Source organism: Schistocerca americana, chromosome 5 (genome assembly GCF_021461395.2).
Source record: "Schistocerca americana isolate TAMUIC-IGC-003095 chromosome 5, iqSchAmer2.1, whole genome shotgun sequence".
NCBI lineage: Eukaryota > Metazoa > Arthropoda > Insecta > Orthoptera > Acrididae > Schistocerca > Schistocerca americana.
In genome coordinates, this window is record NC_060123.1 from 744468102 (window position 1) to 744494907 (window position 26806).

The following is a 26806-nucleotide window of genomic DNA, read 5'->3' on the forward strand; positions in this document are numbered from 1 at the left end:
TCTGCACGTTCAGTTTATTCCTTGGACCTACACATTGACGATGAAACACAGAAAGTGCATCGGAATTAAATACAAAAGGCACAATGCGCCTTAAGTACAAGAATACAGACTCTTCTTACAGTCGGTGCTTTGAGCATTACCTGTGAGACCAGTATTAGTTTCCGCTACACCTCTGCAGGTTCAGTTTATTCCTTGGACCTTCACGCTGACGATGAAACACGGAAATCGCATCTGAATTAAATACAAAAGGCACAATGCCGCCTTAAGTATAAGAATAGAGACTCTTCTTACAGTCGGTGCTTTGAGCATTCCCTGTGAGACCAGTATTAGTTTCCGCTACACCTCTGCAGTTCTAATTTATTCCTTGGACCTTTACATTGACGATGAAACGCAGAAATCGAATCGTAATTAAATACAAAAGGCACAATGCGGCCTTAAGTACAAGAATAGAGAATCTTCTTACAGTCGGTGCTTTAAACATTCCCTGTGGGACCAGTATTAGTTTCCGATACGCCACTGCAGGTTCAATGTATTCCTTGGACCTTCAAATTGACGATGATACACAGAAATCGCATAGGAATTAAATACAAAAGGCACAAGGCCGCCTTAAGTACAAGAATAGAGACTCTTCTTACAGTCGGTGTTTGAGCATTCACTGTAAGACCAGTATTAGTTTCCGATACACCACTGCAGGTTCAATGATTTCCTTGGACCTTCACATTGACGATGAAACACTGAAATTACATCGGAATTAAATACAAAAGGCACAATGCCGCCTTAAGTACAAGAAAGAGACTCTTCTTACAGTCGGTGCTGTGAGCATTCCCTGTGAGACCAGTAATAGTATCCGATACACCACTGCAGGTTCAATCTATTCCTTGGACATACACATTGACGATGTAACACAGAAATTACAACGGAATTAAATAAAAAAGGAACAATTCCGCCTTAAGTACAAGAATAGAGATTCTTCTTACCGTCGGTGCTTTGAGCATTCCCTGTGAGACCAGTATTAGTTTCCGATACACCACTCGAGGTTCAATGAATTCCTTGGACCTTCACATTGACGATGAAACACTGAAATTACATAGGAATTAAATACAAAAGGCACAATGCCGCCTTAAGTACAAGAATAGAGACACTTCTTACAGTCGGTGCTTTAAGCATTCCCTGTGAGAAGAGTAATAGTATCCGATACACCACTGCAGGTTCAATGTTTTCCTTGGACCTTCACATTGACGATGAAACATAGAAATCGCATCGGAATTAAATACAAAAGGCACAATGCCGTCTTAAGTACAAGAATAGAGACTCTTCTTACAGTCGGTGCTTTGAGCATTCATTGTGAGACCAGTAATAGTATCCGGTACACCACTGCAGGTTCATTCTATTCCTTGGACATACACATTGACGATGAAACACAGAAATTACATCGGAATTAAATACAAAAGGAACAATGCCGCCTTAAGTACAAGAATAGAAACTCTTCTTACCGTCGCTGCTTTGAGCATTCCCTGTGAGACCAGTATTAGTTTCCGATACACCACTGGAGGTTCAATGAATTCCTTGGACATTCACATTGACGATGAAACACTGAAACTGCATCGGAATTAAATACAAAAGGCACAATGCCGCCTTAAGTACAAGAATAGAGACTCTTCTTACAGTCGGTGCTTTGAGAATTCCCTGTGAGACCAGTATTAGTTTCCGCTACACCCCTGCAGGTTCAGTTTATTCCTTGGACCTTCACATTGACGATGAAACACAAAAATTACATCGGAATTAAATACAAAAGGCACAATGCCGCCTTAAGTACAAGAATAGAGACTCTTCTTACAGTCGGTGCTTTGAGCATTCCCTGTGAGACCAGTAATAGTATCCGATACACCACTGCAGGTTCAATCTATTCCTTGGACATACACATTGACGATGAAATACAGAAATTACATCGCAATTAAATACATAAGAACAATGCCGCCTTAAGTACAAGAATAGAGACTCTTCTTACAGTCGGTGCTTTGAGCATTCCCTGTGAGACCAGTATTAGTTTCCGCTACACCTCTGCAGGTTCAGATTTTTCCTTGGACTATCACATTGACGATGAAACACAGAGATCGCATCGGAATCAAATACAAAAGGCACAATGCCGCCTTAAGTACAAGAATAGAGACTCTTCTTACAGTCGGTGCTTTGAGCATTCCCTGTGAGACCAGTAATAGTATCCGATACACCACTGCAGGTTCATTCTATTCCTTGGACATACACATTGACGATGAAACACAGAAATTACATCGGAATTAAATACAAAAGGAACAATGCCGCCTTAAGTACAAGAATTGAGACTCTTCTTACCGTCGGTGCTTTGTGCAATCCCTGTGAGACCAGTATTAGTTTCCGATACACCACTGGAGGTTCAATGAATTCCTTGGACCTTCACATTGACGATGAAACACTGAAATTACATCGGAAATAAATACAAAAGGCACAATGCCGCCTTAAGTACAAGAATAGAGACACTTCTTACAGTCGGTGCTTTAAGCATTCCGTGTGAGCCCAGTATTAGTTTCTGATACACCACTGCAGGTTCAATCTATTCCTTTGACATACACATTGACGATGAAATACAGAAATTACATCGGAATTAAATACAAAAGGAACAATGCAGCCTTAAGTACAAGAATAGAGACTCTTCTTACCGTCGGTGCTTTGAGCATTCCCTGTGAGACAACTATTAGTTTCCGCTACACCTCTGCAGGTTCAGTTTATTCCTTGGACCTTCACATTGACGATGAAACACAGAAATGGCATCGGAATTAAATCCAAAGGGCACAATGCCGCCTTAGGTACAAGAATAGAGACTCTTCTTACAGTCGGTGCTTTGAGCATTCCCTGTGAGACCAGTAATAGTATCCGATACACCACTGCTGGTTCAATCTATTCCTTGGACATAGACATTGACGACGAAACTCAGAGATTACATCGGAATTAAATACAAAAGGAACAATGCCGCCATAAGTACAAGAATAAAAACCATTCTTACCGTCGGTGCTTTGAGAATTCCCTGTGAGACCAGTATTAGTTTCCGATACACCACTGGAGGTTCAATGAATTCCTTGGACCTTCACATTGACGATGAAACACTGAAATTACATCGGAATTAAATACAAAAGGCACAATGCCGCCTTAAGTACAAGAAAGAGACTTTTCTTACAGTCGGTGCTGTGAGCATTCCTTGTGAGAACAGTAATAGTATCCGATACACCACTGCAGGTTCAATCTATTCCTTGGACATACACATTGACGATGAAACACAGAAATTACATCGGAATTAAATACAAAAGGAACAATGCCGCCTTAAGTACAAGAATTGAGACTCTTCTTACCGTCGGTGCTTTGAGCATTCCCTGTGAGACCAGTATTAGTTTCCGATACACCACTGGAGGTTCAATGAATTCCTTGGACCTTCACATTGACGATGAAACACTGAAATTACATCGGAATTAAATACAAAAGGCACAATGCCGCCTTAAGTACAAGAATAGAGACACTTCTTACAGTCGGTGCTTTAAGCATTCCCTGTGAGACCAGTAATAGTATCCGATACACCACTGCAGGTTCAATGTATTCCTTGGACCTTCACATTGACGATGAAACACAGAAATCGCATCGGAATTAAATACAAAAGGCACAATGCGGCCTTAAGTACAAGAATAGAGACTCTTCTTACAGTCGGTGCTTTGAGCATTCCCTGTGAGACGAGTATTAGTTTCCGGTACACCACTGCAAGGTTCAATGTATTCCTTGGACCTTCACATTGACGATGAAACACAGAAATGGCGTCGGAATTAAATCCAAAACGCACAATGCCGCCTTAAGTACAAGAATAGAGACTCTTCTTACCGTCGGTGCTTTGAGCATTCCCTGTGATACCAGTATTAGTTTCCGCTACACCTCTGCGGGTTCAGTTTATTCCTTGGACCTTCACATTGACGATGAAACACAGAAATCGCATCGGAATTAAATACAAAAGGCACAATGCCGCCTTAAGTACAAGAATAGAGACTCTTCTTACAGTCGGTGGTTAGAGCATTCCCTGTGAGACCAGTAATAGTATCCGATACACCACTGCAGGGTCATTCTATTCCTTGGACATACACATTGACGATGAAACACAGAAATTACATCGGAATTAAATACAAAAGGAACAATGCCGCCTTAAGTACAAGAATTGAGACTCTTCTTACCGTTGGTGCTTTGAGCATTCCCTGTGAGACCAGTATTAGTTTCCGATACACCACTGGAGGTTCAATGAATTCCTTGGACATTCACATTGACGATGAAACACTGAAATTACATCGGAATTAAATACAAACCTCACAATGCCGCCTTAAGTACAAGAATAGAGACTCTTCTTACAGTCTGTGTTTTGAGCATTCCCTGTGAGACCAGTAATAGTATTCGATACACCACTGCAGGTTCAATCTATTCCTTCGACATACACATTGACGTTGAAACACAGAAATTACATCGGAATTAAATACAAAGGGCACAATGCCGCCTAAAGTACAAGAATAGAGACTCTTCTTACAGTCGGTGCTTTGAGCATTCCCTGTGAGATCAGTAATAGTATCCGATACACCACTGCAGGTTCAATCTATTCCTTGGACATACACATTGACGATGAAACACTGAAATTACATGGGAATTAAATACAAAAGGAACAATGCAGCCTTAAGTACAAGAATAGAGACTCCTCTTACAGTCGGTGCTTAAAACATTCCCTGAGAGACCAGTATTAGTTTCCGATACACCACTGCAGGTTCAATGTATTCCTTGGATCTACAAATTGACGATGATACACAGAAATCGGATAGGAATGAAATACAAAAGGCACAATGCCGCCTTAAGTACAAAAATAGAGACTCTTCTTACAGTCGGTGCTTTGAGCATTCCCTGTGAGACCAGTATTAGTTTCCGATACACCACCGCAGGTTCAATGTATTCCTTGGACCTTCACATTGACGATGAAACAAAGAAATCGCATCGGAATTAAATACAAAAGGCACAATGCCGCCTTAAGTACAAGAATAGAGACTCTTCTTACAGTCGGTGATTTGAGCATTCCCTGTGAGACCAGTATTAGTTTCCGCTACACCTCTGCAGGTTCAATGTATTCCTTGGACCTTCACATTGACGATGAAATACAGAAATCGCATCGGAATCAAATACAAAGGGCACAATGCCGCCTAAGGTACAAGAATAGATCCACTTCTTACAGTCGGTGCTTTGAGCATTCCCTGTGAGATCAGTAATAGTATCCGATACACCACTGCAGGTTCAATCTATTCCTTGGACATACACATTGACGATGAAACACTGAAATTAGATGGGAATTAAATACAAAAGGAACAATGCAGCCTTAAGTACAAGAATAGAGACTCTTCTTACCGTCGGTGCTTTGAGCATTCCCTGTAAAGCCATTATTGTTTTCCGATACACCAGTGAAGGTTCAATTAATTCCTTGGACATTCACAATGACGATGAAACACTGAAATTACATCGGAATTAAATACAAAAGGAACAATGCCGCCTTAAGTACAAGAATAAAAACCATTCTTACCGTCGGTGCTTTGAGAATTCCCTGTGAGACCAGTATTTGTTTCCGATACACCACTGGAGGTTCAATGAATTCCTTGGACCTTCACATTGACGATGAAACACTGAAATTACATCGGAATTAAATACAAAAGGCACAATGCCGCCTTAAGTACAAGAAAGAGACTCTTCTTACAGTCGGTGCTGTGAGCATTCCCTGGGAGACCAGTAATAGTATCCGATACACCACTGCAGGTTCAATCTATTCCTTGGACATACACATTGACGATGAAACACAGAAATTTCATCGGAATCAAATACAAAAGGAACAATGCCGCCTTAAGTACAAGTATAGAGACTCTTCTTACCGTCGGTGCTTTGAGCATTCCCTGTGAGACCAGTATTAGTTTCCGATACACCACTGGAGGTTCAATGAATTCCTTGGACCTTCACATTGACGATGAAACACTGAAATTACATCGGAATTAAATACAAAAGGCACAATGCCGCCTTAAATACAAGAATAGAGACTCTTCTTACCGTCGGTGCTTTGAGCATTCCCTGTGAGACCAGTATTAGTTTCCGCTACACCTCTGCGGGTTCAGTTTATTCCTTGGACCTTCACATTGACGATGAAACACAGAAATCGCATCGGAATTAAATACAAAAGGCACAATGCGGCCTTAAGTACAAGAATAGAGACTCTTCTTACAGTCGGTGGTTAGAGCATTCCCTGTGAGACCAGTAATAGTATCCGATACACCACTGCAGGTTCATTCTATTCCTTGGACATACACATTGACGATGAAACACAGAAATTACATCGGAATTAAATACAAAAGGAACAATGCCGCCTTAAGTACAAGAATAGAGACTCTTCATACAGTCGGTGCTTTGAGCATTCCCTGTGAGACCAGTATTAGGTTCCGCTACACCTCTGCAGATTCAGTTTTTTCCTTGGACCTTCACATTGACGATGAAACACAGAAATGGCATCGGAATTAAATACAAAAGGCACAATGCCGCCTTAAGTACAAGAATAGAGACTCTTCTTACAGTCGGTGCTTTGAGCATTCCCTGTGAGACCAGTAATAGTACCCGATACACCACTGCAGGTTCAGTGTATTCCATGGACCTTCACGTTGACGATGAAACACAGAGATCGCATCGGAATCAAATACAAAAGGCACAATGCCGCCTTAAGTACAAGAATAGAGACTCTTCTTACAGTCGGTGCTTTGAGCATTCCCTGTGAGAGCAGTAATAGTATCCCATACACCACTGCAGGTTCAATCTATTCCTTGGACATACACATTGACGATGAAACACAGAAATTACATCGGAATTAAATACAAAAGGAACAATGCCGCCTTTAGTACAAGAATAGAGACTCTTCTTACAGTCGGTGCTTTGAGAATTCCCTGTGAGACTAGTATTAGTTCCTGCTACACCCCTGCAGGTTCCGTTTATTCCTTGGACCTTCACATTGACGTTGAAACACAGAAATGGCATCGGAATTAAATACAAAACGCACAATGCCACCTTAAGTACAAGAATAGAGACTCTTCATACCGTCTGTGCTTTGAGCATTCCGTGTGAGACCAGTATTAGTTTCCGATACATAACTGCAGGTTCAATCTATTCCTTTGACATACACATTGACGATGAAATACAGAAATTACATCGGAATTAAATACAAAAGGAACAATGCAGCGTTAAGTACAAGAATAGAGACTCTTCTTACCGTCGGTGCTTTGAGCATTCCCTGTGAGACCACTATTAGTTTCCGCTACACCTCTGCAGGTTCAGTTTATTCCTTGGACCTTCACATTGACGTTGAAACACAGAAATGGCATCGGAATTAAATACAAAACGCACAATGCCACCTTAAGTACTAGAATAGAGACTCTTATTACAGTCGGTGCTTTGAGCATTCCCTGTGAGACCAGTATTAGTTTCCGATACACCCTGCAGGTTCAATGTATTCCTTGGACCTTTATATTGACGATGAAACACAGAAATGCCATCGGAATTAAATCCAAAACGCACAATGCCGCCTTACGTACAAGAATAGAGACTCTTCTTACAGTCGGTGCTTTGAGCATTCCATGTGAGACCAGTAATAGTATCCGATACACCACTGCAGGTTCAATGTATTGCTTGGACACACACATTGACGATGAAACACAGAAATTACATCGGAATTTAATACAAAAGGAACAACGCCGCCTTAAGTACAAGAATAGAGACTCTTCTTACAGTCGGTGCTTTGAGCATTCCCTGTGAGACCAGTATTAGTTTCCGCTACACCTGTGCAGGTTCGGTTTATTCTTTGGACCTTCACATTGACGATGAAACACAGAAATGGCATCGGAATTAAATCCAAAGGGCACAATGCCGCCTTAAGTACTAGAATAGAGACTCTTCTTACAGTCGGTGCTTTGAGCATTCCCTGTGAGACCACTAATAGTATCCGATACACCACTGCAGGTTTAATCTATTCCTTGGACATACACATTGACGACGAAACACAGAGATTACATCGGAATTAAATACAAAAGGAACAATGCCGCCTTAAGTAAAAGAATAAAAACCATTCTTACCGTCGGTGCTTTGAGAATTCCCTGTGAGACCAGTATTAGTTTCCGATACACCACTGGAGGTTCAATGAATTCCTTGGACCTTCACATTGACGATGAAACACTGAAATTACATCGGAAATAAATACAAAAGGCACAATGCCGCCTTATGTACAAGAAAGAGACTCTTCTTACAGTCTGTGCTGTGAGCATTCCCTGTAAGACCAGTAATAGTAACCGATACACCACTGCAGGTTCAATCTATTCCTTGGACATACACATTGACGATGAAACACAGAAATTACATCGGAATTAAATACAAAAGGAACAATGCCGCCTTAAGTACAAGAATAGAGACTCTTCTTACCGTCGGTGCTTTGAGCATTCCCTGTGAGACCAGTATTAGTTTCCGATACACCACTGGAGGTTCAATGAATTCCTCGGACCTTCACATTGACGATGAAACACTAAAATTACATCGGAATTAAATACAAAAGGCACAATGCCGCCTTAAGTACAAGAATAGAGACACTTCTTACAGTCGGTGCTTTAAGCATCCCCTGTGAGACCAGTAATAGTATCCGATACACCACTGCAGGTTCAATCTATTCCTTGGACATACACATTGACGATGAAACACAGAAATCGCATCGGAATTAAATACAAAAGGCACAATGCCGCCTTAAGTACTACAATAGAGACTCTTCTTACAGTCGGTGCTTTGAGCATTCCCTGTGAGACGAGTATTAGTTTCCGCTACACCTCTGCGGGTTCAGTTTATTGCTTGGACCTTCACATTGACGATGAAACACAGAAATCGCATCGGAATTAAATACAAAAGGCACAATGCCGCCTAAAGTACAAGAATAGAGACTCTTCTTACAGTCGGTGCTTTGAGCATTCCCTGTGAGACCAGTAACAGTATTCGATACACCACTGCAGGTTCAATCTATTCCTTGGACATACACATTGACGATGAAACACAGAAATTACATCGGAATTAAATACAAAAGGAACAATGCCGCCTTAAGTACAAGAATAAAGATTCTTCTTACCGTCGGTGCTTTGAGCATTCCCTTCGAGACCAGTATTAGTTTCCGATACACCACTGCAGGTTCAATGTATTCCTTGGACCTTCACATTGACGATGAAACACTGAAATTACATCGGAATTAAATACAAAAGGCGCAATGCCGCCTTAAGTACAAGAATAGAGACTCTTCTTACAGTCGGTGCTTTGAGCATTCCCGGTGAGACCAGTATTAGTTTCCGCTACACCTCTGCAGGTTCAGTTTATTCCTTGGACCTTCACATTGACGATGAAACACAGAAATCGCATCGGAATTAAATATAAAAGGCACAATGCCGCCTTAAGTACAAGAATAGAGACTCTTCTTACAGTCGGTGCTTTGAGCCATCCCTGTGAGACCAGTAGTAGTTTCCGCTACACCTCAGCAGGTTCAGTTTATTCCTTGGACCTTCACATTGACGATGAAACACAGAAATGGCATCGGAATTAAATACAAAAGGCACATTCCGCCTTAAGTACAAGAATAGAGACTCTTCTTACAGTCGGTGCTTTGAGCATTCCCTGTGGGACCAGTATTAGTTTCCGATACACCACTGCAGGTTCAATGTATTCCCTGGACCTTCACATTGACGATGAAACACAGAAATGGCATCGGAAGTAAATACAAAATGCACAATGCCCCCATAAGTACAAAAATAGAGACTCTTCTTACAGTCGGGGCTTTGAGCATTCCCTGTGAGACCAGTAATAGTTTCCGCTACACCTCTGCAGGTTCAATGTATTCCTTGGACCTGCCCATTGACGATGAAACGCAGAAATCGCATCGGAATTAAATAAAAAAGGCACAATGCCGCCCTAAGTACAAGAATAGAGATTCTTTTTACAGTCGGTGCTTTAAACATTCCCTGTGAGAACAGTAGTAGTTTCCGGTACACCACTGCAGGTTCAATGTATTCCTTGGATCTTCAAATTGACGATGATACACAGAAATCGGATAGGAATGAAATACAAAAGGCACAATGTCGCCTTAAGTACTACAATAGAGACTCTTCTTACAGTCGGTGCTTTGAGCATTCCCTGTGAGACCAGTATTAGTTTCCGATACACCACTGCAGGTTCAATGTATTCCTTGGACCTTCACATTGACGATGAAACACAGAAATCGCATCGGAATTAAATACAAAAGGCACAATGCCGCCTTAAGTACAAGAATAGAGACTCTTCTTACAGTCGGTGCTTTGAGCATTCCCTGTGAGACCAGTATTAGTTTCCGCTACACCTCTGCAAGTTCAGTTTATTCCTTGGACCTTCACATTGACGATGAAACACAGAAATGGCATCTGAATTAAATACAAAAGGCACAATGCCGCCTTAAGTACAAGAATAGAGACTCTTCTTACAGTCGGTGCTTTGAGCATTCCCTGTGAGACCAGTATTATTTTCCGATACACCACTGCAGGTTCAATGTATTCCTTGGACCTTCACATTGACGATGAAACAAAGAAATCGCATCGGAATTAAATCCAAAACGCACAATGCCGGCATAAGTACAATAATACAGACTCTACTTACAGTCGGTGCTTTGAGCATTCCCTGTGAGACCAGTATTAGTTTCCGATACACCACTGCAGGTTCAATGTATTCCTTGGACCTTCACATTGACGATGAAATACAGAAATCGCATCGGAATCAAATACAAAAGGCACAATGCCGCCTAAAGTACAAGAATAGAGACACTTCTTACAGTCGGTGCTTTGAGCATTCCCTGTGAGATCAGTAATAGTATCCGTTGCACCACTGCAGGTTCAATATATTCCTTGGACATACACATTGACGATGAAACACTGAAATTACATAGGAATTAAATACAAAAGGAACAATGCCGCCTTAAGTACAAGAATAGAGACTCTTCTTACCGTCGGTGCTTTGAGCATTCCCTGTAAGACCATTATTAGTTTCCGATACACCACTTAAGGTTCAATTAATTCCTTGGACATTCACAATGACGATGAAACACTGAAATTACATCGGAATTAAATACAAAAGGTACAATGCCGCCTTAAGTACAAGAATAGAGACTCTCCTTACCGTCGGTGCTTTGAGCATTCCCTGTGAGACCAGTATTAGTTTCCGCTACACCTCTGCACGTTCAGTTTATTCCTTGGACCTACACATTGACGATGAAACACATAAATGGCATCGGAATTAAATACAAAAGGCACAATGCGCCTTAAGTACAAGAATAGAGACTCTTCTTACAGTCGGTGCTTTGAGCATTCCCTGTGAGACCAGTATTAGTTTCCGCTACACCTCTGCAGGTTCAGTTTATTCCTTGGACCTTCACGTTGACGATGAAACACGGAAATCGCTTCGGAATTAAATACAAAAGGCACAATGCCGCCTTAAGTACAAGAATTGAGACTCTTCTTACAGTCGGTGCTTTGAGCATTCCCTGTGAGACCAGTATTAGTTTCCGCTACACCTCTGCAGTTTTAATTTATTCCTTGGACCTTCACATTGACGATGAAACGCAGAAATCGCATAGGAATTAAATACAAAAGGCACAATGCGGCCTTAAGTACAAGAATAGAGACTCTTCTTACAGTCGGTGCTTTAAACATTCCATGTGAGACCAGTATTAGTTTCCGATACAACACTGCAGGTTCAATGTATTCCTTAGACCTTCACATTGACGATGAAATACAGAAATCGCATCGGAATCAAATACAAAATGCACAATGCCGCCTTAAGTACAAGAATAGGGACTCCTATTACAGTCGGTGCTTTGAGCATTCCCTGTGAGACCAGTAATAGTATCCGATACACCACTGCAGGTTCAATGTATTCCTTGGACCTTCACATTGACGATGAAACACAGAAATCGCATCGGATTTAAATACAAAAGGCACAATGCCGCGTTAAGTACAAGAATAGAGACTCTTCTTACAGTCGGTGCTTTGAGCATTCCCTGTGAGACGAGTATTAGTTTCCGATACACCACTGCAGGTTCAATGTATTCCTTGGACCTTAACATTGACGATGAAACACAGAAATGGCGTCGGAATTAAATCCAAAACGCACAATGCCGCCTTAAGTACAAGAATAGAGACTCTTCTTACCGTCGGTGCTTTGAGCATTCCCTGTGAGACCAGTATTAGTTTCCGCTACACCTCTGCGGGTTCAGTTTATTCCTTGGACGTTCACATTGACGATGAAACACAGAAATCGCATCGGAATTAAATACAAAAGGCACAATGCCGCCTTAAGTACAAGAATAGAGACTCTTCTTACAGTCGGTGGTTAGAGCATTCCCTGTGAGACCAGTAATAGTATCCGATACACCACTGCAGGATCATTCTATTCCTTGGACATACACATTGACGATGAAACACAGAAATTACATCGGAATTAAGTACAAAAGGAACAATGCCGCCTTAAGTACAAGAATAGAGACTCTTCGTACCGTCGGAGCTTGGAGCATTCCCTGTGAGACCAGTATTGGTTTCCGATACACCACTGGAGGTTCAATGAATTCCTTGGACATTCACATTGACGATGAAACACTGAAATTACATCGGAATTAAATCCAAACGGCACAATACCGCCTTAAGTACATGAATATGGACTCTTCTTATAGTCGGTGCTTTGAGCATTCCCTGTGAGACCAGTAATAGTATTCGATACACCACTGCAGGTTCAATCTATTCCTTGGACATACACATTGACAATGAAACACAGAAATTACATCGGAATTAAATACAAAAGGAACAATGCCGCCTTAAGTACAAGAATAGAGACTCTTCATACCGTCGGTGCTTTGAGCATTCCCTGTGAGACCAGTAATAGTATCCGATACACCACTGCTGGTTCAATGTATTCCTTGGACCTTCACATTGACGATGAAACATAGAAATCGCATCGGAATTAAATACAAAAGGCACAATGCCGCCTTAAGTACAAGAATAGAGACTCTGCTTACAGTCGGAGTTTTGAGCATTCCCTGTGAGACCAGTAATAGTAACCGATACACCACTGCAGGTTCAATGTATTCCTTGGACTTTCACATTGACGATGAAACACAGAAATGGCATCGGAATCAAATACAAAAGGCACAATGCCGCCTTAAGTACAAGAATAGAGACTCTTCTTACAGTCGGTGCTTTGAGAATTCCCTGTGAGACCAGTATTAGTTTCGGCTACACCCCTGCAGGTTCAGTTTATTCCTTGGACCTTCACATTGACGATGAAACACAAAAATGGCATCGGAATTAAATACAAAAGGCACAATGCCGCCTTAAGTACAAGAATAGAGACTCTTCTTACAGTCGGTGCTTTGAGCATTCCCTGTGAGACCAGTATTATTTTCCGATACACCACTGCAGGTTCAATGTATTCCTTGGACCTTCACATTGACGATGAAACAAAGAAATCGCATCGGAATTAAATCCAAAACGCACAATGCCGGCATAAGTACAATAATACAGACTCTACTTACAGTCGGTGCTTTGAGCATTCCCTGTGAGACCAGTATTAGTTTCCGATACACCACTGCAGGTTCAATGTATTCCTTGGACCTTCACATTGACGATGAAATACAGAAATCGCATCGGAATCAAATACAAAAGGCACAATGCCGCCTAAAGTACAAGAATAGAGACACTTCTTACAGTCGGTGCTTTGAGCATTCCCTGTGAGATCAGTAATAGTATCCGTTACACCACTGCAGGTTCAATATATTCCTTGGACATACACATTGACGATGAAACACTGAAATTACATAGGAATTAAATACAAAAGGAACAATGCCGCCTTAAGTGCAAGAATAGAGACTCTTCTTACCGTCGGTGCTTTGAGCATTCCCTGTAAGACCATTATTAGTTTCCGATACACCACTTAAGGTTCAATTAATTCCTTGGACATTCACAATGACGATGAAACACTGAAATTACATCGGAATTAAATACAAAAGGTACAATGCCGCCTTAAGTACAAGAATAGAGACTCTTCTTACCGTCGGTGCTTTGAGCATTCCCTGTGAGACCAGTATTAGTTTCCGCTACACCTCTGCACGTTCAGTTTATTCCTTGGACCTACACATTGACGATGAAACACATAAATGGCATCGGAATTAAATACAAAAGGCACAATGCGCCTTAAGTACAAGAATAGAGACTCTTCTTACAGTCGGTGCTTTGAGCATTCCCTGTGAGACCAGTATTAGTTTCCGCTACACCTCTGCAGGTTCCGTTTATTCCTTGGACCTTCACGTTGACGATGAAACACGGAAATCGCTTCGGAATTAAATACAAAAGGCACAATGCCGCCTTAAGTACAAGAATTGAGACTCTTCTTACAGTCGGTGCTTTGAGCATTCCCTGTGAGACCAGTATTAGTTTCCGCTACACCTCTGCAGTTTTAATTTATTCCTTGGACCTTCACATTGACGATGAAACGCAGAAATCGCATAGGAATTAAATACAAAAGGCACAATGCGGCCTTAAGTACAAGAATAGAGACTCTTCTTACAGTCGGTGCTTTAAACATTCCATGTGAGACCAGTATTAGTTTCCGATACAACACTGCAGGTTCAATGTATTCCTTAGACCTTCACATTGACGATGAAATACAGAAATCGCATCGGAATCAAATACAAAATGCACAATGCCGCCTTAAGTACAAGAATAGAGACTCCTATTACAGTCGGTGCTTTGAGCATTCCCTGTGAGACCAGTAATAGTATCCGATACACCACTGCAGGTTCAATGTATTCCTTGGACCTTCACATTGACGATGAAACACAGAAATCGCATCGGAATTAAATACAAAAGGCACAATGCCGCCTTAAGTACAAGAATAGAGACTCTTCTTACAGTCGGTGCTTTGAGCATTCCCTGTGAGACGAGTATTAGTTTCCGATACACCACTGCAGGTTCAATGTATTCCTTGGACCTTAACATTGACGATGAAACACAGAAATGGCGTCGGAATTAAATCCAAAACGCACAATGCCGCCTTAAGTACAAGAATAGAGACTCTTCTTACCGTCGGTGCTTTGAGCATTCCCTGTGAGACCAGTATTAGTTTCCGCTACACCTCTGCGGGTTCAGTTTATTCCTTGGACGTTCACATTGACGATGAAACACAGAAATCGCATCGGAATTAAATACAAAAGGCACAATGCCGCCTTAAGTACAAGAATAGAGACTCTTCTTACAGTCGCTGGTTAGAGCATTCCCTGTGAGACCAGTAATAGTATCCGATACACCACTGCAGGATCATTCTATTCCTTGGACATACACATTGACGATGAAACACAGAAATTACATCGGAATTAAGTACAAAAGGAACAATGCCGCCTTAAGTACAAGAATAGAGACTCTTCGTACCGTCGGAGCTTGGAGCATTCCCTGTGAGACCAGTATTGGTTTCCGATACACCACTGGAGGTTCAAAGAATTCCTTGGACATTCACATTGACGATGAAACACTGAAATTACATCGGAATTAAATACAAACGGCACAATGCCGCCTTAAGTACATGAATATGGACTCTTCTTATAGTCGGTGCTTTGAGCATTCCCTGTGAGACCAGTAATAGTATTCGATACACCACTGCAGGTTCAATCTATTCCTTGGGCATACACATTGACAATGAAACACAGAAATTACATCGGAATTAAATACAAAAGGAACAATGCCGCCTTAAGTACAAGAATAGAGACTCTTCTTACCGTCGGTGCTTTGAGCATTCCCTGTGAGACCAGTAATAGTATCCGATACACCACTGCTGGTTCAATGTATTCCTTGGACCTTCACATTGACGATGAAACATAGAAATCGCATCGGAATTAAATACAAAAGGCACAATGCCGCCTTAAGTACAAGAATAGAGACTCTGCTTACAGTCGGAGCTTTGAGCATTCCCTGTGAGACCAGTAATAGTAACCGATACACCACTGCATTTTCAATGTATTCCTTGGACTTTCACATTGACGATGAAACACAGAAATGGCATCGGAATCAAATACAAAAGGCACAATGCCGCCTTAAGTACAAGAATAGAGACTCTTCTTACAGTCGGTGCTTTGAGAATTCCCTGTGAGACCAGTATTAGTTTCGGCTACACCCCTGCAGGTTCAGTTTATTCCTTGGACCTTCACATTGACGATGAAACACAAAAATGGCATCGGAATTAAATACAAAAGGCACAATGCCGCCTTAAGTACAAGAATAGAGACTCTTCTTACAGTCGGTGCTTTGAGCATTCCCTGTGAGACCAGTAATAGTATCCGATACACCACTGCAGGTTCAATCTATTCCTTGGACATACACATTGACGATGAAACACAGATATTACATCGCAATTAAATACAAAAGGAACAATGGCGCCTTAAGTACAAGAATAGAGACTCTTCTTACAGTCGGTGCTTTGAGCATTCCCTGTGAGACCAGTATTAGTTTCCGCTACACCTCTGCAAGTTCAGATTTCTCCTTGGACCATCACATTGACGATGAAACACAGAAATGGCATCGGAATTAAATACAAAAGGCACAATGCCGCCTTAAGTACAAGTATAGAGACTCTTCTTACAGTCGGTGCTTTGAGCATTCCCTGTGAGACCAGCAATAGTATCCGATACACCACTGCAGGTTCATTCTATTCCTTGGACATACCCATTGACGATGAAACACAGAAATGACATCGGAATTAAATACAAAAGGAACAATGCCGCCTTTAGTACAAGAATAGAGACTCTTCTTACCGTCGGTGCTTTGAGCATTCCCTGTGAGACCAGTATTAGTTTCCGATACACCACTGGAGGTTTAATGACTTCCTTGGACATTCACATTGACCATGAAACACTGAAATTACATCGGAATTAAATACAAAAGGCACAATCCCGACTTAAGTACAAGAATAGAGTCTCTTCTTACCGTCGGTGCTTTGAGCATTCCCTGTGAGACCAGTATTAGTTTCCGCTACACCTCTCCAGTTTCAGTTTATTCCTTTGACCTTCACATTGACGATGAAACACAGAAATGGCATCGGAATTAAATACAAAAGACACAATGCCGCCTTAAGTACAAGAATAGAGACTCTTCTTACAGTCGGTGCTTTGAGAATTCCCTGTGAGACCAGTATTAGTTTCCGATACACCACTGCAAATTCAATATATTCCTTAGACATACACCTTGACGATGAAACACTGAAATTACGTCGGAATGAAATACAAAAGGCACAATGCCGCCATTAGTACATGTATAGAGACTCTTCTTACAGTCGGTGCTTTGAGCATTCCCTGTGAGGCCAGTATAAGTTTCCGATACACCACTGCAGGTACAATGTATTCCTTGGACCTTCAAATTGACGATGAAACACAGAAATCGCATCGGAATTAATTACAAAATTCACAATGCCGCCTTAGATACAAGAATAGAGACTCTTCTTACAGTCATTGCTTTGAGCATTCCCTCTGAGGCCAGTATTGTTTTCCGATACACCACTGCAGGTTCAATGTATTCCTTGGACATACACATTGACAATGAAACACAGAAATCGCATCGGAATTAAACACAAAAGGCACAATGCCGCCATAAGTGCCAGAATAGAGACCCTTCTTACAGACTGTGCTTTGAGCATTCCCTGTGAGACCAGTATTAGTTTCCGATACACCACAGCAGGTACAATGTATTCCTTGGAACTTCCAATTGACGATGAAACACAGAAATCGCATCGGAATTAAATACAAAATTCACAATGCCGCCTTAAGTACATGAATTGAGACTCTTCCTACCGTCGATGCTTTGATCATTCCCTGTGAGACCAGTATTAGTTTCCGATACACCACTGCAGGTTCAATGGATTCCTTGGACATACACATTTACGATGAAACACAGAAATCGCCTCGGAATTAATACAAAAGGCACAATGACGCCTTACATACAAGAATAGAGCCTCTTCTTACACTCGGTGCTTTGAGCATTCGCTGTGAGACCAGTATTAGTTTCCGATACACCACTCCAGGTTCAATGTATTCCTTGGACATACTCATTAACGATGAAACACTGATATTACATCGCTATTAAATACAAAAGGGACAATGCCGCCTTAACTGCAAGATGAGTGAGACTTCTTAGAGTCTGTGCTTTGATCCTTTCGTGTGAGACCTGTATTAGTTTCCGAAATACCACTGCAGGTTCATTGTATTCCTTGGACCTTCGCATTGACGAAGAAACACAGAAATAGCAGTGGAACTAAATTCGAAAGGCACAATGCCGCCTTACGTACAAGAATAGAGACTCCTCTTACAGTCGGTGCTTTGAGAATTCCCTGTGAGACCAGTATTAGTTTCTGATACACCACTGCAGGTTCAATGTATTCCTTAGACATACACATTGACAATGAAACACTGAAATTACATCGGAATTAAATACAAAAGTCACAATGCTGCCATAAGTGCTAGAACATAGACTTTTCTTACAGTCGGTGCTTTGAGCATTCCCTGCGAGACCAGTACTAGTTTCCGATACACAACTGCAGCTACAATGTATTCCTTGGACATTTACATTGCCGATGGAACACAGAAATGGCATCGGAATTAAATACAAATAGCACAATGCCGCCTTAAGTACAAGAATAGAGAGTCTTCTTAGTCGGTACTTTGAGCATTCCCTGTGAGAACAGTATTAGTTTCCTATACACCACTGCAGGGTCTATGTATTCCATGGACCTTCACATTGAAGATGAAACACAGAAATCGCATCGGCATTAAATGCAAATGGCACAATGCCGCCTTAAGTACAAGAATAGAGACTCTTCTTACAGTCGGTGCATTGAGCATTCCCTGTGAGACCAGTATTAGTTTCCGACACACCATTGCCGGTTCAATGAATTCTTTGGACCTTCACATTGACGATGTAACTCAGAATTCGCATCGGAATTAAATACAAAATGCACAATGCCACCTTAAGTACAAGAATAGAGACTCTTCTTACAGTCGGTTCTTTGAGCATTCCCTTTGAGACCAGTATTAATTTCCGATACACCATAGCGGGTTCAGTGAATTCCTTGGACCTTCACAATGACGATGAAACACAGAAATCGCATCGGAATTAAATACAAACGGCACAATGCCGCCTTAGGTACAAGAATAGAGACTCTTCTTACAGTCGGTGCTTCGAGCATTCCCCGTGAGACCAGTATTAGCTAGCGATACACCACTGCAGGTCCAATGTATTCCATGGACATACACATTAACGATGAAACACTGAAATTACATCGGAATTAAATACAAAACGCACAATGCCGCCATAAGTGCAAGAAGAGTGGGACTTCTTAGAGTCTGTGCTTTGATCCATTCCTGTGAGACCAGTATTAGCTTCCGATACGCCACTGCAGGTTCAATGTAAACCTTGGACATACACATTGACGATGAAACACAGAAATCGCATCGGAATTAAATAGAAAAGGCACAATGCCGCCTTAAGTACAAGAATAGAGACTCCACTTAAAGTCGGTGCTTTGAGCATTCCGTGTGAGACCAGTATTAGTTTCCGATACACCACTGCAGGTTCAATGTATTCCTTGGACATACACAATGACAATGAAACACTTAAATTACATCGGAATTAAATACAAAAGGAACAATTCCGCCTTAAGTGCAAGAAGAGTGAAACTTCTTAAAATCTGTGCTTTGATCCTTTCCTGTGAGACCAGTATTAGTTTCCGATACACCACTACAGGTTCAATGTATTCCTTGGACCTTCACATTGACGATGAAACACCGAAACCGCATCGGAATAAAATACAAAAGAAACAATGCAGCCTTAAGGACAAGAATGCAGACTCATATTACAGGCTGTGCTTTGAGCATTCCCTGTGAGACCAGTATTAGTTTCCGATACACCACTGCAGGTTCAATGTATTCCTTGGACATACCCAATGACAATGAGACACTGAAATTACATCGGAATTAAATACAAAAGGAACAATTCCGCCTTAAGTGCAAGAAGAGTGAAACTTCTTAAAATCTGTGCTTTGATCCTTTCCTGTTAGACCAGTATTAGTTTCCGATACACCACTGCAGGTTCAATGTATTCCTTGGACCTTCACATAGACGATTAAACACCGGAATCGCATTGGAATTAAATACAAAAGGCACAATGCCGCCTTAAGTACAAGAATAGAGACTCTTCTTATAGTCGGTGCATTGAGCATTCCCTGTGAGACAAGTATTAGTTTCCGATACACCATTGCCGGTTCAATGAATTCTTTGGACCTTCACATTGACGATGTAACACAGAATTCGCATCGGAATTAAATGCAAAATGCACAATGCCACCTTAAGTACGAGAATACATACTCTTCTTACAGTCGGTTCTTTGAGCATTCCCTTTGAGACCAGTATTAGTTTCCGCTACACCTCTCCGGTTTCAGTTTATTCCTTTGACCTTCACATTGACGATGAAACACAGAAATGGCATCGGAATTAAATACAAAAGACACAATGCTGCCTTAAGTACAAGAATAGAGACTCTTCTTACAGTCGGTGCTTTGAGAATTCCCTGTGAGACCAGTATTAGTTTCCGATACACCACTGCAAATTCAATATATTCCTTAGACATACACCTTGACGATGAAACACTGAAATTACGTCGGAATGAAATACAAAAGGCACAATGCCGCCATTAGTACATGTATAGAGACTCTTCTTACAGTCGGTGCTTTGAGCATTCCCTGTGAGGCCAGTATAAGTTTCCGATACACCACTGCAGGTACAATGTATTCCTTGGACCTTCAAATTGACGATGAAACACAGAAATCGCATCGGAATTAATTACAAAATTCACAATGCCGCCTTAGATACAAGAATAGAGACTCTTCTTACAGTCATTGCTTTGAGCATTCCCTCTGAGGCCAGTATTGTTTTCCGATACACCACTGCAGGTTCAATGTATTCCTTGGACATACACATTGACAATGAAACACAGAAATCGCATCGGAATTAAACACAAAAGGCACAATGCCGCCATAAGTGCCAGAATAGAGACCCTTCTTACAGACTGTGCTTTGAGCATTCCCTGTGAGACCAGTATTAGTTTCCGATACACCACAGCAGGTACAATGTATTCCTTGGAACTTCCAATTGACGATGAAACACAGAAATCGCATCGGAATTAAATACAAAATTCACAATGCCGCCTTAAGTACATGAATTGAGACTCTTCCTACCGTCGATGCTTTGATCATTCCCTGTGAGACCAGTATTAGTTTCCGATACACCACTGCAGGTTCAATGGATTCCTTGGACATACACATTTACGATGAAACACAGAAATCGCCTCGGAATTAATACAAAAGGCACAATGACGCCTTACATACAAGAATAGAGCCTCTTCTTACACTCGGTGCTTTGAGCATTCGCTGTGAGACCAGTATTAGTTTCCGATACACCACTCCAGGTTCAATGTATTCCTTGGACATACTCATTAACGATGAAACACTGATATTACATCGCTATTAAATACAAAAGGGACAATGCCGCCTTAACTGCAAGATGAGTGAGACTTCTTAGAGTCTGTGCTTTGATCCTTTCGTGTGAGACCTGTATTAGTTTCCGAAATACCACTGCAGGTTCATTGTATTCCTTGGACCTTCGCATTGACGAAGAAACACAGAAATCGCAGTGGAACTAAATTCGAAAGGCACAATGCCGCCTTACGTACAAGAATAGAGACTCCTCTTACAGTCGGTGCTTTGAGAATTCCCTGTGAGACCAGTATTAGTTTCTGATACACCACTGCAGGTTCAATGTATTCCTTAGACATACACATTGACAATGAAACACTGAAATTACATCGGAATTAAATACAAAAGTCACAATGCTGCCATAAGTGCTAGAACATAGACTTTTCTTACAGTCGGTGCTTTGAGCATTCCCTGCGAGACCAGTACTAGTTTCCGATACACAACTGCAGCTACAATGTATTCCTTGGACATTTACATTGCCGATGGAACACAGAAATGGCATCGGAATTAAATACAAATAGCACAATGCCGCCTTAAGTACAAGAATAGAGAGTCTTCTTAGTCGGTACTTTGAGCATTCCCTGTGAGAACAGTATTAGTTTCCTATACACCACTGCAGGGTCTATGTATTCCATGGACCTTCACATTGAAGATGAAACACAGAAATCGCATCGGCATTAAATGCAAATGGCACAATGCCGCCTTAAGTACAAGAATAGAGACTCTTCTTACAGTCGGTGCATTGAGCATTCCCTGTGAGACCAGTATTAGTTTCCGATACACCATTGCCGGTTCAATGAATTCTTTGGACCTTCACATTGACGATGTAACTCAGAATTCGCATCGGAATTAAATACAAAATGCACAATGCCACCTTAAGTACAAGAATAGAGACTCTTCTTACAGTCGGTTCTTTGAGCATTCCCTTTAAGACCAGTATTAATTTCCGATACACCATAGCAGGTTCAGTGAATTCCTTGGACCTTCACAATGACGATGAAACACAGAAATCGCATCGGAATTAAATACAAACGGCACAATGCCGCCTTAGGTACAAGAATAGAGACTCTTCTTACAGTCGGTGCTTCGAGCATTCCCCGTGAGACCAGTATTAGCTAGCGATACACCACTGCAGGTCCAATGTATTCCATGGACATACACATTAACGATGAAACACTGAAATTACATCGGAATTAAATACAAAACGCACAATGCCGCCATAAGTGCAAGAAGAGTGGGACTTCTTAGAGTCTGTGCTTTGATCCATTCCTGTGAGACCAGTATTAGCTTCCGATACGCCACTGCAGGTTCAATGTAAACCTTGGACATACACATTGACGATGAAACACAGAAATCGCATCGGAATTAAATAGAAAAGGCACAATGCCGCCTTAAGTACAAGAATAGAGACTCCACTTAAAGTCGGTGCTTTGAGCATTCCGTGTGAGACTAGTATTAGTTTCCGATACACCACTGCAGGTTCAATGTATTCCTTGGACATACACAATGGCAATGAAACACTGAAATTACATCGGAATTAAATACAAAAGGAACAATTCCGCCTTAAGTGCAAGAAGAGTGAAACTTCTTAAAATCTGTGCTTTGATCCTTTCCTGTGAGACCAGTATTAGTTTCCGATACACCACTACAGGTTCAATGTATTCCTTGGACCTTCACATTGACGATGAAACACCGAAACCGCATCGGAATAAAATACAAAAGAAACAATGCAGCCTTAAGGACAAGAATGCAGACTCATATTACAGGCTGTGCTTTGAGCATTCCCTGTGAGACCAGTATTAGTTTCCGATACACCACTGCAGGTTCAATGTATTCCTTGGACATACCCAATGACAATGAGACACTGAAATTACATCGGAATTAAATACAAAAGTAACAATTCCGCCTTAAGTGCAAGAAGAGTGAAACTTCTTAAAATCTGTGCTTTGATCCTTTCCTGTTAGACCAGTATTAGTTTCCGATACACCACTGCAGGTTCAATGTATTCCTTGGACCTTCACATAGACGATTAAACACCGGAATCGCATTGGAATTAAATACAAAAGGCACAATGCCGCCTTAAGTACAAGAATAGAGACTCTTCTTATAGTCGGTGCATTCAGCATTCCCTGTGAGACAAGTATTAGTTTCCGATACACCATTGCCGGTTCAATGAATTCTTTGGACCTTCACATTGACGATGTAACACAGAATTCGCATCGGAATTAAATGCAAAATGCACAATGCCACCTTAAGTACGAGAATACATACTCTTCTTACAGTCGGTTCTTTGAGCATTCCCTTTGAGACCAGTATTAGTTTCCGATACACCATAGCAGGTTCAGTGAATTCCTTGGACCTTCACATTGACTATGAAACACAGAAATCGCATCGGAATTAAATACAAACGGCACAATGCCGCCTTAAGTACAAGAATAGAGACTCTTCTAACAGTCGGTGCATTGAGCATTCCCTGTGAGACCAGTATTAGTTTCCGATACACCACTGCAGGTTCAATGTATTCCTTAGACATACACCTTGACGATGAAACACTGAAATTAGATCGGAATCATATACAAAAGGCACAATGCCGCCATAAGTGCATGAATAGAGACTCTTCTTACAGTCGGTGCTTTGAGCATTACCTGTGAGACCAGTATTAGTTCCCGACACAGCACTCCAGGTTCAATGTATTCCTTGGACTTACGCATTGACGATGAAACACTGAAATTAAATCGGAATGAAATACAAAAGGGACAATGCCGCCTTGAGTGCAAGATGTGTGAGACTTCTTAGAGTCCGTGCTTTGATCCTTCCCTGTGAGACCAGTATTAGTTTCCGATACATCACTGCAGGTTCAATGTGTTCCTTGGAGCTTCACATTGACGAAGAAACATAGAAGTCACATGGGAAATAAATACAAAAGGCACAATGCCGCCTTAAGTACAAGAATAGAGACTATTCTTACAGTCGGTGATTTGAGCATTCCCTGTGAGACCAGTATTAGTTTCCGATATACCACTGCAGGTTCAATGTATTCCTTGGACATACGCATTGACGATGAAACACAGAAATCGCATCGGAATTAAATACAAAGGGCACAATGCCGCCTTACGTACAAGAATAGAGACTCTTCTTACAGTCGGTGCTTTGAGCATTCCCTGTGAGACCAGTATTAGTTTCCGATACACCACTGCAGGTTCAATGTATTCCTTAGACATACACCTTGACGATGAAACACTGAAATTAGATCGGAATCATATACAAAAGGCACAATGCCGCCATAAGTGCATGAATAGAGACTCTTCTTACAGTCGGTGCTTTGAGCATTACCTGTGAGGCCAGTATTAGTTTCCGATACACCACTGCAGGTACAATGTATTCCTTGGACCTTCAAATTGACGATGAAACACAGAAATCGCATCGGAATTACATACAACAGGCACAATGCCGCCTTAAATACATGAATTGAGACTCTTCCTACCGTCGATGCTTTGATCATTCCCTGTGAGACCAGTATTTGTTTCCGATACACCACTGCAGGTTCAATGGATTCCATGGACATACACATTTACGATGAATCACAGAAATCGCCTCGGAATTAATACAAAAGGCACAATGCCGCCTTACATACAAGAATAGAGCCTCTTCTTACACTCGGTGCTTTGAGCATTCCCTGTGAGACCAGTATTAGTTTCTGATACACCACTGCAGGTTCAATGTATTCCTTAGACATACACATTGACAATGAAACACTGAAGTTACATCGGAATTAAATACGAAAGTCAAAATGCCGCCATAAGTGCAAGAACATAGACTCTTCTTACAGTCGGTGCTTTGAGCATTCCCTGCGAGACCAGTACTAGTTTCAGATACACCACTGCAGGTTCAATGTTATCCTTGGACCTTCACAATGACGATGAAGCACCGAAATCGCATCGGAATTAAGTACAAAAGGCGCAATGCCGCCTTAAGTACAAGAATAGAGACTCTTCTTACAGTCGGTGTTTGAGCAATCCCTGTGAGACCAGTATTAGTTTCCGATATACCACTGCAGGTTCAATGTATTCCTTGGACATACACCTTGACGATTAAACACAGAAATCGCATCGGAATTAAATACAAAAGGCACAATGCCCCCTTAAGTACAAGAATAGAGACTCTTCTTACAGTCTTACAGTCGGTGTTTTGAGCATTCCCTGTGAGACCATGAAATTAGTACAAGTATGGAGACTCTTCTGACAGTCGGTGCTTTCAGCATTCCCTGTGAGACCAGTATTAGTTTCCGACACACCACTCCAGGTTCAATGTATTCCTTGGACATACACATTGACGATGAAACACTGAAATTAAATCGGAATGAAATACAAAAGGGACAATGTCGCCTTGAGTGCAAGATGTGTGAGACTTCTTAGAGTCCGTGCTTTGATCCTTTCCTGTGAGACCAGTATTAGTTTCCGATACATCACTGCAGGTTCAATGTGTTCCTTGGACCTTCACATTGACGATGAAACATAGAAGTCACTTGGGAATTAAATACAAAACGCACAATGCCGCCTTACGTACAAGAATAGAGACTCTTCTTACAGTCGGTGCTTTGAGCATTCCCTGTGAGACCAGTATTAGTTTCCGATACACCACTGCAGGTTCAATGTATTCCTTAGACATACACCTTGACGATGAAGCACTGAAATTACATCGGAATGAAATACAAAAGGCACAATGCCGCCATATGTGCATGAATAGAGACTCTTCTTACAGTCTGTGCTTTGAGCATTCCCTGTGAGGCCAGTATTTGTTTCCGATACACCACTGCAGGCACTATGTATTCCTTGGACCTTCAAATGGACGATGAAACACAGAAATCGCATCGGAATTAAATACAAAATGCACAATGCCGCCTTAAGTACAAGAATAGAGACTCTTCTAACAGTCGGTGCTTTGAGCATTCCCTTTGAGACCAGTATTGTTTTCCGATACACCACTGCAGGTTCAATGTATTCCTTGGACATACACATTGACAATGAAACACAGAAATTGCATCGGAATTAAACACAAAAGGCGCAATGCCGCC